We start from the raw sequence: 9,555 nt of genomic DNA, 5'->3' as shown, positions 1-9,555 counted from the left end.
AATCCCACAGCGTGGACGTGCAGGGTCAGCTGCCACCCGAGTCCCTGTGCTGGACCCTATGCACCCACCAGGGATGTGGCTGGAGAACCTGGGCTCTGAGAGTGCAGACAGTGACAAATGAGCTGGAAAGTATTCTTCCAACAAAACTGCATGCAGCGTGACTCATCTGAGAGCAGACTAGCAAGGCAAGTCACCTCTCATCTTAAAACACAGAGCACAGCTAGGTTCACCCCGTGTATAGCCATCCTTCTCGAGGAGCCCCATTACTCTATCAGCAAGGCATGCTGTGTGTCGCACAACCACGGCACGCTAATCCCAGCTGCCATAGAGCAGCTGCTCAGTGTTTGCATGTGATTTATGGCAACGCGTTGCAAACATGTATGTATGTGTGTGTATGTGAAAGAATAATACACAAGCACTGTTCTGAATGGAATAGAAATTCTAATTATTACTACAGTAGCAGCAAATTTATTTCCTGCATGTCACAAGCTATATGTTGTCCAAATTTCTTCACGGTGTACATGAATAATAATAATAATAAAACAACAACAAACTCTATTGATCTTCAAAACCAACTGCATCATTTTTCTAATATGAAAAGATCACGGAGAGATTTCTGTACAATGTTTCTTTGTTCCTACAGTTAACCCGGGACCAAGTGCAGATTACATTTGGACTACATGGATTCATTTATCTTAATGTAATACCAGTGAATGTCTCTAATTATTTAAGAGCTTACAGGGTTTCAAACAGTAGCTCAAATTCCCCACATCAAGCACTTGATTTGCTTTTTATTCTGAAAAATGTGATAGCCCTTGAAAGGAAGGAAAATGTTTTTCTGGATAAAGAGAGGTCTGAGCTAAGACTTAGCAGGAAATTTTCTTGATGAGCATCTTATGGACTGGATTTCACCTGCCTTAGCTCATCCACTCATTGCTTCGTACACTTTTGACTCTGCTCCCCCACCACATGCTTTTTATTTAATGTCTAGGACATTTTCTTCCTCGTTTTCTGCTTTTTACAGACCACGCAGAACATGAGGCAATACCACCAGGGACTAAGATTGGTGCCAGACTTTTCCCAGTGGACAAGCCAAATGGGAAAGTGCAATTCTGCTCTAAAAACGTGAGAAACTCTCTGTGAAGACACACGGGGGCCTAAGGCAGTGTTTGGGCCAGGCATCCAACCACTATTGATGCGTAGGGATTGGTGAGTACCAGTTGGGCATTTCCATATCCTGGTGGGGCTGGTTCACTGCTGGTGGCGTCGCCATTGGGCTGACTGTGATGGGAACCATCTGCAAAACCGATGGGTTTGACTTAAAATGAAGCAACAGTGACTTTGATGAGATGGCTCTATGTTTTTACAGCACGTTTGTGTTTTTGCAACCAAACCTCCCGGCCTGGGATTTTGCTGAGTTGCTCTGTTTTCCACTTCCCCCATTTGCGGTGCGTTGCTGTGGGAGCTGGGCTGAAGCTGGCCTGGCACCAGGCAGAACATCAGCCCACAGCTCCTGCAGTGCAAGGAGTGAGCAACATCTGTCTTTGTGCTTATTTAGCAGATCCTTGGTGCTTGTTCCCAGCCTGCACTCAAAAGCACTGCTTCCAGAGGTGTTTGCAAACCTTCCCTGGTGCTTTGGGTGCCTGGAATGTGCACCTCACCCCCACTGCAGAGGCTGCAGCCCAGGCTTGGATCCTGCCCAGGTGAGCCCCAAATCCAGGGACAAGGGATAAAGCTCCATGAATTGAGCCTGAATCTTTCATCCTGCCAGATGACTTACACTAACGTTAATGGAAACTGTGTGCAGAAACCACAAGCTTAAATCAAGAGGATTATGTCAAAAAAGCAGACTTTACATTTGTAATTCCAAATGACAGACTGTGAGTAGTGGTTTTTTTGCTCACTGTAAAGAACCCATCACTATTTTCAGCTTCTTAAAGCTGACACGATTCCCAAACTTCATGGGAATCAAGTTCTGAAATGGTTTTTGTAATTCAAAGGATAAAGGAAGAAATCTCCCCAAATGGGGTTGTGTTAATAAGCACCTATGTGAAAAGAGTAGTTCTCAGAGCCTTCAGCCCAAGTTTTGGCTTGGCATCTCACTGCAGCCCCTGTGCCAAGGTGGGCGAGCTGCTGGATATCATTTCCTTGTGGCGTGGTTGGGAGCGAGGTGAGCCATGCTGCATCAGTCTGTCCTTCCTACCCATCCCTGATGCTTTCCATGGAAGAAAGCCTTTCCTGGCCCATGGCACTTTTCAAGTTCTGTCCACTAATTAAAAGGAAAGGAAGGCGAAAGACAAACATCAGGAATCTCCACTATGAATGGTGTTGATTTGTCTGAGGCTGACTGAGCCTGGAGAAATAGCTCCTGAGCTTTTGAGCAGCTAGGGATATAGGGCAGATCCAGCACACCAGTCATGCACTGATCAAAATGCATTTGAAGAATGGTGTGAAATTTAATGCTGTGAGCATTGCAACAGGTTTAGAGGACAAGAACCAAACTTTTTGCCAGGAAACAGTAGCCATCACTGACGATCAGGGAGCAACTCATCATTAGGCTCTTGTCAATGACGGACGTGTTTGCAGCTCTGGACATCTGGAAGGGATTTAGCAGAAAGGTCTGATTCCTGTGCCACCGCTGCCTGATGGATTCAAAGGGGATGAGGTAAAAGGAGAAAAGAAAACTGAAGATCCTCAGGAGGTGCTTGGCTGCAGGCCATCATGCTGCTGGCTGCATGGTGCTCAGAGGCTGCTCAGTCTTACAGAAAGCTGCAGAGGAACAGGCTGGTTCTATAGAAACGTGACCTGACTTTCCAACCTGCACGGTGACTTGGCTGTCAGGTTATCCTGGCAGAGTTTTCTCCCTGCCTGGGGTCTGGGAAGCCTTCCAACTGACCGTGCAGCATTTGTGGCTGAGACATGTTGTGCTCGTGCCCTTGGTTTGGTCCTGTTGGAGGTGACCTTCCTAGGCACCATGCTGCTGTACAGCATGTACGCTGTGAGCCACGTTTTATAATCCCATGAGATTTGGTGTGTTATCCAGTGCACGACATGCCTCCTTTACATAAGGACGAGACCGAAGGAGAATAACTGGTCTGTGTGTTTAACTTGCTTTTGGAATATGTCATTGTGTGGCTCGTGTTTTTGAGATGTTTTCTTTTAGTGCCCTCTGGGCTAAAATAATAAGAGTCTGTCCGGGAGTCAGAAGTCAGCCTGTTGGCTCAGACCTCGGTAGGATTCAGATACGATTCCTAATTTGGGAATTTCCTGCTCCAAGAAGTCCCTGGAGGAGAATGGCTGAGGAATTCCCTGATTCTTATTTTAAAGTGTAAATCACTGAGGTCCAGAGTAAGGCTAATGAGCTGACCAAAGACACAACCCTCTGTGAAAGTATTCCCAGCAATAATATGCTGGGAGGATCTTCGGATGACCGTTAAACAATTTTATTTTATTTCATTTTTCACTTTGGAGAATGTTTGTTTGTTTAAAAGAGCTTTCAGGGAGTTTGACAATTGGAATTTTAGACAAGTCTTGAAAATCTAGAGCAACAGTGGGTGCTGGAAATGTCTGTCTTGCATCCCGGCAGCTTGCTGCTCCCCGGAGCAAGACTTTGTGCTTCGTGTTCTTGGGTGTGTGTTTGCATATAATCACATCCCCTGAATCCTTTGCTTTGCTCTCAGCTCTCCTACCTACCTGGCCTCTAGGAAAAAGAAAAAAGAAAAAAAAAAGTACAGTTTGGGATTTGCAATTAAACAACCATGACCTCATCCTGGGAGTTTCACATTGCTGCGAGGATTAGGACCATATGACTGGAAAGGCTGTCTGATAAATATTTGTTCCTGCTCATGGACGAAACGTCTCTCCCACAGCAGCTGGAGGAGGGAGCTCTGCTTCCTGCTGCGATGGGGCTCTGCAGCAGCTCCCTGTGCTCCTCCTTGTGTCAATTAACCCATCATCCCTCCCTTGTATTGAAAGGACAAAGCGAACGTGTCCGCTTGCCAGCTTGAGAGTCAGAGTGATGAGTGCAGATGGTGCCAAAGCGTTGTGAAAAGCAGACGTAGAAGAATTAAAAACTAATAATGAAGAAATGTGTCTGTCTTGGTTGTGCTGCAACTGCCAGACTAATCCTGCTGGCATCCTCCCAGGTTAGAGCATCACTTATTCATGTTCTTGGTAGCTGGCAATGCCGCTTTGTAGGAGCAGTGGTGGAAACAGCTTTGGTTTTAAGCAGCTCTTTAGTTGAACTGAGGTTTTGCTTCATTTGAATTCCAGATTTCCAGGCACTTGGGGCTAATCTAATACAAAGTCCTATTGTATCACATGAAGAAATAACTTCTGTGACTCCTCCCGTCGGTGCCAGAAGCTCAGGTTCTGTTTACCTTGCACCACTAAAATCAAGAGGTCACTTTGCCTGAGCAAGAGGGGCTGGATTTGGCCCAAGCCATCTTGCTTCACAACGTGCTGTCTATCCCATAAAAATCTGTCTCCACTTTCACCCAGCTATGACTATGCCCAGCTCCTGGTGCATGCTCAGACATCCCCTGCCAGACCTATTCCCACTCCTGTGTCTCGTGTAAAAAGCCACAAACCCAAGTGCACATGGAGCATCGGAGACGTGTGCACGCATTGCTAGATATGGCAGTGTGTGTCTGCACCAGTGCCTGACTGAAACCAATGGAAAACACTACTCTTTGTATTCTACAGAGAAGGAACTACATAGACCTGGCTGGTTGTAGAAGTGGTTTATCCAGGAACACGTCTGTACGTTGAACTTGCATAACGGAGGCAATTATTTTCCATTCAGCCCTCCGAACGCATTGCAACATTCGTTCTCAGCAGCGGTAAGGAAATGGATCCAAACTGTTCCAGCTCTCCTGGCCATTTATCAAGGAGCCTTTACAAGCTGTGTAGACTGCATTACTAAATCATTCCCTCTCAGAAATGATTATGAGCCTTGTCATGTTATCTACTCAACTGTAACTACAAAACCACTGTGACTAAATGAAGCCATATGTCCCCTGTGATTCCTTGCAGTGATGAGGAGCCCTCCATACCTACCTATGAGTGCATGTGTTTCTGTCTATCTGTGTGTGCGTGTATACAGGTGGCAATAACCCCAGAACCATGTTAGTGGGTGAAGCTCTGCTTGGCATGCAGCCACCCAAAGCAGTCAGTGGGGAATGGGATGTCTGTGTCATCATGGAATGGCCAGGTTGGAAGGGACCTCAAGGATCATGAATCTCCAACCCCCCCTGCCAAGGCCACACACTGTCTTCCTATCGTCCATCTCCCCATCCCAGGACTGGCTTGGTGCAAGCTCTCCTGTGCTATTTTTGTTTCACACTCTTTCTATTTCTCCTAGATGCAACATCTTTTCCTGCTGTTGAAGATGTGATTCAAGTGAGACATTGCGACCTCTGCCTTCTGCCGTGAGAAACACTTCTCCCAACACTGTAAGTAATTTTAGTGTGCTCCTAACTGTGAGAGCCCTCAGGGCTTGTGTAAACCCTTGGGTTTACTTCAGAAATGTGGATAGTATATTGCAAAATATACAGAGGGGAATGTTCTTGTACTTTCTTGCTCTACTGTCTTCTTGTTCTTGTGTTTCATTAATACCATGTGGAACATACCAAGACACGATGGCAGTGACTGCTTTGTCGCATTGAGTGCATGAATGCATGATGTTGTTCTGATGGAGAGGTGGAGAAAACAGCTCCTGCAACCTTGCTGGAGAAATGATGGTGCTGAGCTGTGGAGGGCTGTTCTGAGGTTGGACTTCAAGTCAGACCTCTGTCATGGTTTCAGTGAGCTGAGTTTCATCCAAAGTCTATAGGATAACAGGAGCAGCCTCCTGGCTATGTGTGTCCCGTTACAAGATGGTTTACTGACATAATGTAATTGCAGTATCTTCTTGGCAGAGACTGATTTCATCTGCCTGCTGTATTTAACAGAAATTAACTGCTATTCCCCCTGTTCTCCCCTCCCCCCCCCCTTTTTTAAGGAAATTTCAGTATAACATAATAAACTAAATGAATTCAGATTTCAAACCTTAGCATCCCAAAATATCAGTCTGCTGTAATTTGGCTCAGGATGCTCCAACATTTGCTCTCTTCCTGCATTACCAGGTGGCCAACAGCCAAGCCCAGCAGATTACAGCGCTGACATCGGGCGTCTATCAGACCTTAAATCAGTCGAAGTGGGCCAGAAACAACTCGCTTTTATCCATTTTAAGGTCTGCAGACTGCTCTTCAAGTGGTTTGCTCTCCAGTGATGGCACAGACTTTTCCATGGCTTATGCAGCAATGCATGGAAACGAATACTCCCCAGAACAATACGTCAGACCAGGATTTCTTGGGGTTTTTCTACTTCATTGCTGGCTTGCTGAAAACAAGATGATAAATTGCGGGATAAGGAACAAAATGAGAACATGTGAGAGCTATAGAAGTGCCTTGTGGGAGCTGTTTTCTATCTCCTTTTTCTTTTTCTTATATGGACGACCTGACTAAGTGACGCTGAATTATTCCTTGAGAGTTGGATTGCTGCTCCTTGTGACTTCCTGCCCTATAATTTTACTGTATCGTATATCTGCAGCATGGGCAAAGGGAAATAGAAAACAGATGAGGGGATATCAGCTCGGCCCCACAGTGCTGTTCAGTAGTTTTGGTGGGTTTGTTTTGTGTCTGTGCCCATCGGTGTACGTGGGAGAAACGGAGCAATGCAGAGACCTTCTGAAACAGATTTATCTCAAAGCATTTAATGTGGGAAGACAGTTACAAGCTTACACAATGAGGTAAGAGAGTTGTTTTGTTTATCCCAGAGAAGATGAAACACATATTTCTTCCATCTCAGTGACACATTAAAAGGAAACAGAGTATGGTGTGTAATTGCCTTTTTGGCCAACGCTCCCCAGAGCCAGGGCAGCAGGGTGCCTTGCAGTGCATAGGGCTGCTGCTCTGCTAAATGCCTTCGGGTAGTCATTCATTAATTTGGGCAGACCTAACAAGGCATCCAGCAATAACTTTGGGCTTAATGAGAAAGGAGAGCCCAAACAAACAGCCATTCCACCTGGTTTCCTTCATGCAGAGTTGGGTTTGGGATGGAGCATGGCAGCTCTGGGAGCCACTGGGTACCCAGAGGGGCTGGAAATGCTCTGTATGGATGCTGCAGACTGAGGAACTGGCAGAGCTTTGTGATGGGGATAAATTCAGAGGGATTTCTTTCTCTCAGGCTCTAAAATGGTAGTGGACTCACTGTCCTGGGAAGGGTTCAAGAAAGATGTAGGTGTCATACTTAGGGACATGGTTTAATGGGCAGTATTGGTGATAGAGGGACCGGGAGATCTGAGAGGTCTTTTCCAACCTTAATGATTCCATGATCCTATTTCTAGTACTCTAAGGCAATGGTCCTTGGCCCTAAATTTGACAGCCAAAGCATGTTTCATTTTCTCTTCTTTCTATAATTCTCTATTTTCTATTTATTTGTTTTCTACATTCTTCCTCCGTCACCAAACACAACTCCGATTTTTATTTAATTCTCAATTCCCACCATATGTCACATCTCCCAGAGGCCAGGCAGGCTGCAGGCTGTACTGGGGTTTCCAAGACAGCCTGTGCTGCTTGCAGCTCTCTGCATTGCTGATCCATGTGTTACTGCACACACACACAGTGCCTTTTGGACAGAGCTTTGAGACGAGCCAAAAGATAAACCCCACCAATTCCTTCCTGCAGCACAAGGGGTGGTGAGGAAAGCAAGATTAGTCTCCTTCCTTTTTCAGCAGACTCCAGACACATCAGATGAAGCTGCCTACAAAGGGAAACAATGAGGATTATGTGGTTTTAACCGGGATTTTTTTGCAAGACTGATGTGTGAAAGAGAGCTTGGCGTGAAGGAGCATCTGCTGAGCCCTCAGTGAAACTCAGTGGAGATTCAGTCTGTCCCAGGGGTGTGGGTTGTACCGTATATAGCTAGAACTTTTCATCGTGGAAATTATCGCCTATACTACGATGAGGAAAGCAGAACTTTAATACTGCAGCCTTTAAATTCCATGCTGTTGATCATAGAATCATTAAGGTTGGAAAAGACCACTAAGATCACCAAGTGCAACCATCAACCCATCACCACTCTGCTCATCAGTCCCGCTAAAGCTGTTACTGGGGAGGTGGAAAGGTGGCGGTTTGTTGGCCTTCCTGTGCAGCGATGGAGCAAAGCAAAAAATATTTATGCTCTGAACAATTCGGTAATTTCAGCCTAAAGATTTGTTTACACAGCCAGATCTTTAACTAATAGATGTTTGTGATTGCTGTAGGTTTCTTTGCTGAGGCTTTGGGGCACGTCTTGCCATCCCTTCTGTCAGCGGACCAGCCGTAACCCTGAAATGCATAGCAGTGTCTGTTTGTGTAAGTGCAATTTTCCACGTGATTGATTTCAGAGTATTTGTATGAGTGTGCACAGAGCTCGCTGCACATGGATTTCATTTCAAACTCAGCATCTGTCTGAAAGCAGAGGTTAAAGCAAGTGCAAGGCAAAGCGCTGGCCATTCACAAATAGGTTTGTCACAGTCTGATGGCCCTCTGCATTGGAATAGTCCTTTGAAACAGGCAAACCACTCTCAAAACGATTCACGGGAACTAATTGAAGGCTCAGTCAGTACAGAGAGTCCTGCTGGCACGGGGTAATGAATGGGGATGCACTGAAGAGGAACCAGGAGGCAGTGGAACCGGGAGTGAGGGGCAGGGAGGAGGAAAACTGCAGCAGGAGATAAAAACATGAGGAAGGTTGGAGTTAGGCAATACCTAACAGGGTTTAAAATCTCACCTTTTTTTCTCCGTAAGACATGAATTCTATTTCTCATCTTTGGGGCTGGAGACATGAGCCCTTGCAGGTAGGACTTTGAGATCCATCTGTTTGATGGAGGCAGCACTGAGGAGAGGAAACCTGACACTGGGGAAAGGTTTTGTGTATTTTATCCCAGAAGATTAATGCTGTTTATGCTAATCAGATTTATTTGCTGCAGTGAGAAAAGTATTTTTGTAAATAAGAAGTGTTTATTATTGCTAAAGTGTTCTTCTGTTTGGCTCAGTGGTTGCTCCCTGGCTACATTTCAATTCCTGTCCATTGCTGAGCTGCTGCCCTTCCTGTAGTCTACAGATCCCCTCAAGGCTTTTGCAGAAGTCTGTCCCCGAGGACAAGTGGCCACAAAGGACCCCTTCTGCCTTCCAGAAAGACTTAGGAAGACAAGACCCTTAGAGTTTGGTGTTGATCCAACCAGATTGAGTTCATCGGGAACACAGCTGGGATGTTGCAGTGCATCAGGCTGGAAATTGGGTGCCAGGTGACATGAGTCCCTGATTCTGGACCCATCATTAAGGTTGGAAAAGACCTCCAAGATCATCTAGCTCCACTGTCGGCCCATCCTTGCTATGCCTGCTGAACTGTGGCCCTCAGTGCCACATCTCCATTTCTTGAACACCTCCAGGGACCGTGACTCCACCACCTCCCTGTGCTGACGTTGCACAAGGAGCTCTGGTTTGTGCTCCACCCACGTTTCAGGCCCTT

The sequence above is a fragment of the Meleagris gallopavo genome, chromosome 15 (assembly GCF_905368555.1).
Source record: "Meleagris gallopavo chromosome 15, MGAL_WU_HG_1.1, whole genome shotgun sequence".
In the NCBI taxonomy this organism is placed as follows: Eukaryota; Metazoa; Chordata; class Aves; order Galliformes; family Phasianidae; genus Meleagris; species Meleagris gallopavo.
Note: the sequence above shows the minus strand (reverse complement) of the source record.